This window comes from Marmota marmota, unplaced genomic scaffold, assembly GCF_001458135.2.
Source record: "Marmota marmota marmota unplaced genomic scaffold, marMar, whole genome shotgun sequence".
Classification (NCBI taxonomy): Eukaryota; Metazoa; Chordata; class Mammalia; order Rodentia; family Sciuridae; genus Marmota; species Marmota marmota.
The window spans coordinates 24,107,196-24,117,883 of NW_026000249.1; positions in this window are offsets into that span (position 1 = coordinate 24,107,196).

Sequence of the window (10,688 nt, forward strand, 5' to 3'; positions counted from 1 at the left end):
TATATATATATATATATATATATTTAGTTGTAGATGAACACACAGTATCTTTACAGTATCTTTAGTAACTCTACCACTGAGCTACAGTCCCAGCCCCACAATAGGTTCTTAGTAAGAACTTAGAATGCAGAGTTCACTGTAGATGGTGAAAGGACCAGGACAGATGGTAGGTCTTCTGAGTAAAACATCTAGGACAACTCATATAAGTAAACTTGGATAATCTCTGAATTACCAATAATAGCTGAAAGTTGTATGTTCATCTGAGTGGATTGGTTTATCGGGACAAAAAACCCAGAAGCATTACCCAAAAAATCATCCTTTAAAAGACTTCTACCTACTTTCAGGCCAAATATGACTGTCCTGTATTGTTTAATAATATTATTCATGATTTCTTGGAAAGCAACATGTCTTGATTATTCTGGTGGTCCCTTGCCAGTGTTCCAGGAGATAGGTATTTCATCCTCTGTGTACAACAGACCCTTTCCATTGAGGGTGGAGCTAGGCAAGTGTTATGACAGTTCAGATAGGCTGGAGGTATCAATAAGCAATGGAAAGTGATGTGCAATATTAGTTCTATGACAAATACATGGAATATATCTGCTCCAAGAATGTTTAATATTTTATAAAGTGGTGCTGATGGCATGGCTACCAAGCCATGTAGCCGGTCTACAGGTCCCTGCTGAGAAGTGGCAGCTGAGAGGCAACACAGTTGAGTCAGAATTCTGGTGGCAACAGCCCACAGCCACGTAGAACCTGCCATGAGGCAGTTCCAAGACAAGCCAAGGCCCGCCAACCTGTCATCCTACGTTGGTGAGGCCTGGGCACGGTACAGATTCCTGCTGCAGAAGTCTACTCAATGCAGCAGTGCAGCACAGTCCAACGACCTCAACTACCTGCTTCCTGCCTGCCATGAGAAAATGCTAGTGGGGAAGATATGAATGAAAGTCTGGACTCAAAAATTGATCAATAAGGTTAGTACTTCAAACACTAATTAGCATAAGTTTAGACCATAGCAGTGAACCAAGTGCATATAAACCTAAGGGTTTATATGACTAGCACACTCAGATGGAGAAAATCTGCTACCAGGTCCCCTCTGGCAGTGCAAGAAGTTCTATTCCTGTTTCAAAACTTTAATAAATCCTACTGTTACACTTACTCATCCCGTTCTGGAGAGTTAATTCTTCGAACTCACAAGAGCCCAGAAAGAGGAAGAAATTGAAGGTGAGCTGCTGGGGCCTGCTGCAACACAGGAGGGCAAGGCAGATCATTGAGAGCTGTAACACTTCCCAACTGCAGAGGTCTGCAACCTTATGCAGACCCCACCTCCAAGCAGAAGCAGGAATGAAGTTTTATCATAAAACTGATTTCAGTGAGAGGTAGATGGAGGAAAGGCAAAGTATTCAAGAGAAGGAAGGAAAATATTGGCACTTATGTTCCTCTTTTGCAATTATAAAATTGTCAAAAAATGTAATACCTCTTCTAATTACAATGGAAAAAATCAGTACAAGAATGTATGACTTATTATTTGCTAAAAAAAAACAGAAATTTACTGCTTTCTTTCTTGTGAACGAAACCCTCCTTTGAGACAAGAATGTGTTTTTTTCTCATTTGTAATTAATACTTATAAAACATCATCATGCCCTCACAAAACTGGGTGATTATAGTCCAATGGCATTCTTCATGGAAATATAAAAAGCAGTTATGAAATTCATTTGGAAAAATTAGAGGCCCAGAAAAGCCAAAGCAATCCTCAGCAAGAAAAGTGAAGCAGAAGGCATCACAATACCAGACCTTAAATTATACTATAGTGCAATAGTAACAAAAAGCATAATATTGGCATCAAAAAAATACATGAAGACCAATGGAAAAGAATAGAAGACACAGAGACAAACCCACATGAACACAGCTATCTCATAATACACAAAGTGCCATAAACACACACTGGAGAAATATAGCCTTTTCAACAAATGGTGTTGGGAAAACTGGAAATCCATATGTACCTATCTCTCACCTTGCCCCCAAATCAACTCTGAATGGATTAAAGATCTAGGAATTAGACCAGAAACCCTGCACATACTAGAAGAAAGGGTAGGCCCAACACTTCAACATATTGGCAGAGGAACTGACATCCTGAACAAGACTCCTAAAACACAAGAAATAAAATAAAATGAATGGCATTGAACTAAAGAGATTTTCTCACAGCAAAAGAAACAATCAAGAGTAAGAAGAGAGAGCCGAAAGATTGGGAGAAGATCTTTTCCACCTGCACTTCAGTTGGAATGTTAATTTCTAGTATATATAAGGAACGCAAAAAGCTTCACACCAAAACAACAAATAACCCAATGAATAAATGGGCAAAAGAACTGAACAAACCCTTCTCAAAAGAAGAAACATGAATGATCAACAAATATATGAAAAAAATATTCAATATCTCTAGCAGTTAGAGAAATGCAAATTAAAACTGCACTGAGATTCCATCTCATTCCAGGCAGAATGACAGTTATCAAGACTACTGTAAATCAGTGCAAACACTCTGGAAAGCAGTACGGAGATTACTCAAAAAACTAGGAATGGACCCAGTTTATTTGACCCAGTTATCCTGCTCCTTGGCATATATCCAACAAAGTTAAAATCAGCATACTACAGTGACACAGTCACATAAATGTTTATAGCAGCACAATTTACACAATGGAATATTATTCAGCCATAAAGAAGAATGGCTTTATGACATTTGCGGTAAATAGATGGATCTGGAGACTATCATGCTAAGTAAAATAAGGCAATCCCCCCAAAACCAAAAGTCAAATGTTTTTGTTGATACATGGAAGTGAAACCAAAATAAAGGAGGAGAGAAGGGAAGAAGAGAAGTTTGGTAGCTTAGACAAAGGGGAACAAAAGGAAGGAGAGAGGATAGGAAAGACAGTAGAATGAATCTAACATCATTTCCCTATGTACACATATGAAAATACCTAAGTGAATCCCACCATCTTGCCCACCAACAATAATGGGATCCTAATTAAAATAAGATATAGCCTATGCTTATATAATTTTATCAAAATGTCAGGTATAACTAAGAAGAATCAATTTTTAAAAAATACCCAGGCACTATGGCAATGCCTATAATCCCAGCAACTCAAGAGGCTGAGTCAGGAGAATCACAAATTCAAAGCCAGCCTCAGCAACTTAGCGAGGACCTAAGCAACTTAGTGAGAACCTGTCTCAAAATAAAGAATAAAAGGGCCTGGATGTGGCTCAGGGGTTAAGCACCCTTGGATTCAATCCCCGCTACAAAAAAAAAAAAAAAAAAAAATCACCAGAACAAATATCAATGAGCTTCATAACCAAAGTATAAAGTTGTTCTCCCCTCACCCCAAAATATGAGTAATAATGCACAAAACAGCCTTCAGGAAAGGTATACACATTAATTTGACTAAAGTGGTAAAATAACTATTTTTACAGAATATGATTATTTCAACCCATAGTATCCTGAGAAAGTAGCCTGGAAAGATCAATTAATCTGGTTGACAATTTTATGAAAATTAATAGAAGATACAGTTTTACGCACACAATTTTAAATTTGTGCTAAAAATATTTCTTAACTATCAATAAGAAACAAATAGTTAGAAAAAGAGTTAAAGGTCAACGTACCTTAACAAGGTATTTCCCCACCAAGAAGAACACTTTTAAACATGGATATATTTATACTGAGATATTACCACTAGACTGAGAAATTTTATTTTTACTCTCTTCTGTGAATTGTGAAATGGAAAGTATGTTTCTACATATTTAGCAGTTCCAGTATATGTGAAAATCTTTACTGGTAATTACACTTAGATTAAGAGCAATTCCATTATTTCCCTTTCTATATCCTCATTTGTATAAAATCCATCTAGATGTGTAACTTTCCTTAAAGGAAAACTGAGTGCATCAGATCACAAGTTTCCATTTATAGTGTCAATCTTTGCATACATAATATGGATCTCAAGCAGCCTCAAAGGATGGAACTTTCAAAAGTATTTACTATTAATTCTTTGTTTCCCCAAACTCAGGAGTATCATTTCATTGCATGTATTGATTATTATTAAGTGAAAAAAATGTGTTTTTTTTTTTGTTCTTCTAGATCTTCATTTAGAACAACATATAGATAATTATAGGGAATTTGGGCTTAGGAAAAAAATATCTAAATCTTTCTTAGGTGCTTAACATTGTGTGTATTGGGCTTGAGAGTACAATGAGAATGCAATACCTTCTTAAACAGGTGTGTAGGGAAACTTTCATACATGGAGTCAAAAAGCATAAGCATCGGGATTAGATTGGGGTCACTGATGTCAGTGATGTAGATTTTAAACTACAAGAATATATAAATTAATTAATTGTATTAAAATTGTTAAAATATAGTGCACTAATCACTGTATTTTTTTAAAATGTCATTAATCAGCAATGGTGCACAGATGTAGACACAATAAACAGTACATTGATGTGAATCAGAAGATCTTTCTCTAAATGTGGATAAGCTAGAAGAGTTAAAACATCAGTTCAAAATAATCTAACAATAATTCTGATCTCATGGTCTCAAACACCCCACTAAAGTCAAATGTCAGACAGAATATTATACACTGTAAAAATGTACTAAAGTGACAGATTCCCTGATTTTTTTGTACTGGGGATTGTACACAGGGGCACTTAATCCATGAGCCACATCCCCAGCCATTTTTCTTTTTTATTTAGATACAGAGTCTCACTAAGTTGCTTAGGGCATTGCTAAGTTGCTGAGGCTGGCTTTGAACTCATGATCCTCCTGCCTCAGCCTCCTGAGCTGCTGGGATTAAAGATGTGGGCAACTATGCCTGGCTGGATTCCCTGATTTAAAGAAGTATATCATTCAGTAAAAAAAGATGACAAGTAGACAGACCACTGTGTTATTAAGTAAAATATGTAAATTTTCAAACAAAACACCATTGCATTTGACCCAGGCCTTAAAGAATGCTAAAATTTTAAAAGGGTTGTTTCAGGCAAAGGAAAACTTGTATTCTGAGAGTGATATAAGACAAGAAGATGGGTGAGTACAGAGTTGTTCAGGATAAGAAAAAAAGAAGTACAATTTAGGCCATGCATAAGGAAAAAAAGACAGGAAAAGTGACATGCCTACAGAGTACTGAAGTCACATTGTGGATGGTTTGGATGCCAGGGTAAGGGGCTTTGTTTCCAAACAAAGAACCACATAAAAAGAGTAAAAATTCAAGCATCACAGATAGTGGTGTTTTGGGGGAAGTACTTTTCCCATGATATAGCATATAAGGTAATTATTCTGATAGGCATGATAAATTAGAAATGGGAATTGAAATGAACTTTTCAAGTGAAAGATCATGCATAACTTCATGAAGCAGTTTGAAAAAATAAACAAAATAAATAACAATTGCATCATTCAAGACTAAAAAATCAAATATGTCAGGTTTCTTTAAAGTGACAATGTGAAATATATGTGGGAACATCATCATTCCTTTCCATATACAAATCTAATTACAAAGTATTTTTAATTCTATAGGTCTTTTCCCCCCAAAGATAGTATTTGCTGCTGGACTTGCAAAATACAGAATAAAATTAGTTATTTTGGTACTGGGGATTGAATTCAGGGATGCTTAACTGATGATCCACATCCCCAACCCTTTTTATTTTATTTTTTTTTTAATTTTTAGACAGGGCCTCACTAAATTGCTGAGGCTTGCTTTGAACTTGCAATCCTCCTGCCTCAACCTCCTGAGCTGCTGAGATTATAGGCGTATGCCAGAATAAAATTTTTAAAATGAGAAAAAATTATAATAAAAATATACTGGAATCATCAAAAATACAAATAATAGTAAATGTCAATGAGGATTTGGCAGAAAAGATACACATTGTTGGTGGGACTGCAAATTAGTGCAACCACTCTGGAAAACAGTATGGGGGTTCCTTAAAAGACTAGGCATGGATCCACCATGTGACCCAGCTATACCCACTCCTTGGTATTTATCCTAAAGAATTAAAGTCATCGTACTATAGTGATACATGAGTACCAACATTCAGAACAGCACAATTCACAATAGCCAAACTATGCTGGATCCATGCCTAGTGTCCATCCATAAATGATGGATAAAGGAAATGTGGTATATACATAGTGGAGTTTCATTCAGCCACAAAGAAGAATGAAATGAGAGCATTTTCTGGTAAATGGATGGAACTGGAGAACATCATACTAAGTAAAAGAAGATGTTTTCTCTCATATGCAAAAGCTAGAGCAAAACAAGGGGGGAAAAGGATTCCACAAAAATAGAGGGGAGATCAGTGGAGTACAGGAAAGGGTTTGAGGGGGAGGGAGAAGGGACAGGAAAAGGGGGGAACAGTGGATTTAAATTGACCAAATTATGCTTTACACATATATGAATATACCACAGTGAATTTCACCTTTATGTATACCTATAGAGCACCAATTTTTAAAATAACAAATAAATAGAAGAAAGACCAATGTAACACAAGAAGGAGAATAGGGGCAATGAGGAAAATAGGACGTAGTGAGGACTGAAATGGACCCACTTATATTCCATTCATGTGTGATTATGTCCCAGTATTATATATAACTACAAATGTGCTAAAAAACATAAAAATATGCTGGAGTAGAAAACTAATAAAGTACATTCAAATCCTGCTAGTCTATGACATGTTCTTCTTTAAATCAGTGAAATTGAATAAAACTTGGTATTTCCACCAGTAATAAGAGCTTCCTCATTCATATTTCATTGTTAAGACTTCATACTCTCAACAATTGTCACATCAGACTCCAATTATAACTAGCAGTGTCTGTTGACCTAGTAATCCTAGAGAAAACTCCATTGACGGCCTTCCCAACACATTTCGTCTTCTTCACTGTGGATTCTACTTTTTTGTAGTGTTTAATTCTCTTTGCCAAATACTGGCTTAACCACAAATATTAATTATGGTCAATAGGCTCTAAGGGGCTATGGGGCTATTGGAAAAGTTCAACTTTTGGAAAGAGAAAAACACAAGAAAAGATGCCTTTCATCTTGCCCCATGAATGAAGTTGCTACGTGAAGACTTTGGTAGCCATTTAGGAGTTACCAATATAGATGGCTAAAACAAAGCTAGCAGACTGAACCTGGCTGAGTAAAAATTGTGTTGAGAAACTGATTAACTACCCATATAAACTTCTACCACCTGATATCATGTCACATAAAACATTAAATTTTTTTATGTTTAAACTTTTATCCACCTATCTGTTATTTGTAGGTGAAAGCACCCCAAATAACAAAAAAAAATCCTCAATATTTTGAAGCATAAATTTATATTGCCTTTTCTCCCTTTATGATACTAAATGTTGTATGTAGTACAAACTCCATAAATGTTTATTAACTTTGTTTTTCTGATATTCATGTCTCTGCACAAGGGAATAAAATATACTTACTATGCTAAATCAAAATAATCCCCAGGATGTTTTTAAAATTAATATCATTCCATAAAATTGTGAATATGTAATAACTATACATTCCTGCTGGCAAGATTCTACACTAGGACATAACGTTGGTAAGCAACTCATACAGCTCATCCCCCGTTAATACAGAATGACATAAGGAAAATAGAAAACACTATTAAACAAATGTACTGATGAATTGAGCAGAGTACAGATGTGAATAAATGTTAAATATCAGTATTAATTTGCCATAGTGGATTAATTTAAAAGTGTCATTTTAAAACTACTATGTAATATGTTTGGAAAATTTGGGCTGATAAAAATGTTAGGCCATTTGTAAGTGTCTGATAGAAACTTAGTAACTACCTGCTAAGTTAGCTGCCAATTTTGCCTTTCATCAAATCTTAAATATCTTCTCTACAGTTTTTGCTAATGGTATTCACTTGGTTTTTTTTTTTTTTATTTGTCCTTACAGTACTCTTGTTTTCTGCATACTTTTCAGTTAGTTTGTACAACCTTCAAGAGCAGGACTCATTTTTTTGTATCACTAAATTCCCCAATGGGATTAAACAGCTCAAAAAATAGTAATCATACAAAATATTTTCAATGATTGCTATTGTGATCTTGATGTCAAAGATCAAATGGAATTATAACTAGGAGAGCTAAATGCAATTGAATATGCTATTACTATTGCACTCTTCACAAATACTTAATTTAAAACCAACTGAAGTGGGGGCTGGGGTTGTGGCTCAGCCTTAGAGTGCTCGCCTAGCACGTGCGGGGCCCTGGGTTCGATCCTCAGCACCACATAAAAATAAATAAATAAAATATTGTGTCCAACTAAAAAAAAAATAAAACAACCAACTGAAGTAAAAACTTTATTTTTGATACTAACTTAGAAAGCAATAATACAACATCTGCATGAATGCCATTCTGTTTCTTTAATTCATTCTTAGAGTGGGAGTAATGTTAATAAAGTACTCAAGCTTCATTCTCATGGTTTATGATAACTGGACCTCTCACTAAGATTACTTTCTTCTTATTCCAGTTGGTCATACAGACTTCTACATACTTATTGAAATGCAGTAGATTTATATGCAGTCATATTTCAGTTTCCACACTGTAACAATATTCCATGAAAATTCTTTTTCAATTTAGACATTAAAAATTTATGAACAAAGCAATAATGCAAAGGGGTAAAGTAATAAAGAATGCTCATAAAATGTTTATAGAATGCATGTCATAAAGACACTCACTGGTATGTCCATGTTAAATCCAATTTCACAAAGATTTTTCATAATAATCAGTCAATTGTGTAGCTGCTATTTAGGATGGTTCAGTCATGTGCACATATCTATAAAATGAGAGTCAAACCACTGTTGCACTTTTAATATTCATCTTTATTTTATTCTGAATACTCACATGATACGTTCTGGATCAGACACAGATTATTATTCACTTAAAATGCAAATAATGACCATGTTTTTGTCACACTCTGATTCTTACTTTTGGGATGAGGTGATGAAAGCCAGATCAAATATCCTATGTTTACAAACTTTCAGTCATTTTAATAGGCAAAGAATGGAGAAAATGCATTTTGTCCGCTTTTACACAACAGTGCCGAGGAGCTACCTCATCCTCCCTTCCTGAAAAGAGAAAAAAACCTTTGCTCTATTGAAATGAGGATTGAAAAAAATCTTGGGTTCTTACTCTAACATTTTGGAATATAACTACATCTTAAGAAAAGACAGCGTAGCCTGAAAATGATGTGGCTTAAAAGGACACATGTAATATTAAGTAAAGGTAACTTAACATTTGTAGAAATCAAATTGAAACATGAGGAATCCTTTGGAATGGTCAGTAGAAACTTAATTCCACCAAGGATATTTGGTCCTCATTGGAGAGGGAGTGGTAAACAACAAACACACAAGAAATAGATGGAAAATTAGAAAGTAAAATTCCAAATTACTAAATTTCATGTTTCTTGGAGACATATTATGTAGAGACTAAGGATTTTTTTTTAACAACTACAATTAACACTGCCAAAGATACCGTTTACCCCATATCTCACCTGAGTACAGACCAATCAAGCAATCAGGTAAAGTTAGGAAATGGAGCCAGCATTCTTTTCATTGCCCTGTACAACTTCCCATTTTCCTTTGGATTCAAAGTATGGGGTCTGAGGACAACCGACATCAGAATAATCTAGGTTACTGCTGAAAAAATTGCAACTACCTATTTGAACCAAAATATTGGACATTGTTATGAGAATCTTCACTTTTAATAAATATCATACATGACTCCATAGAAATCCAAATTTTAGAACTATTGATATTCTAGACCCTTTATTTGTCCTCAACTCTCAATTATTTACTTTTTTATTAAATGCCTTTATCTTTTTTTTTAGAGAGAGAGAGAGAGATAGAGAGAATTAATTTTTTAATATTTATTTTTTAGTTTTTGGTGGATACAACATCTTTATTTTATTTTTATGTGGTGCTGAGGATCTAACCCAGCGCCCCGCGCATGCCAGGCGAGTGTTCTGCTTGAGCCACACCCCCAGCCCATGTCTCTAACTTTTTAAAGAGATTGACATATGGGTCTTAGTCTTCCTCTTCTTCCTCAGTCTTGATATTATTCTGCATAGTCTAAATATTTATGAGAATGCTGTCTTATGTCTCATGCTCTTTACTCATTTATCATATTTTAAATTATCATATCTTTAACAACTTCAACCAACCACTTTCAAGGCTTTTGTCAATATCTGGAATTATTTAACCTTAGAAGTAATAATCAGATAAAATTTTTCCTCTATGTGCTTCTGTTGTTACAACTCTCTCACTGCACTATCACCTTCAACCTCTTTGCAGCTCATTCTGCCTTAATTTGTCATCAGTGATGAATCTAATTGCTATTCTATTGGAATTGTACAAACAACCCACTCATATGTAGTTGAAAGATATAGTTTCTCATATAACCTCATTAGTATATGGCAAGAAAAGTAGAGCAAAAGTATTGCTTCTGAAAGAACTCATGAGTCTGTTTAATATTCCAGGTTATTATTTGGCAGAGGGCATGGGATTTTAAAATGATGAAGATATAATGGGATTCTCAGATAGATCAATACAGGAAATGTGTGTGTGTGTGTGTGTGTGTGTATTTAAATTAACTAAACAATAATGAAAAACAAAAAAGGGGGAAAATTCCTAGCCTGATAGAAAACAGT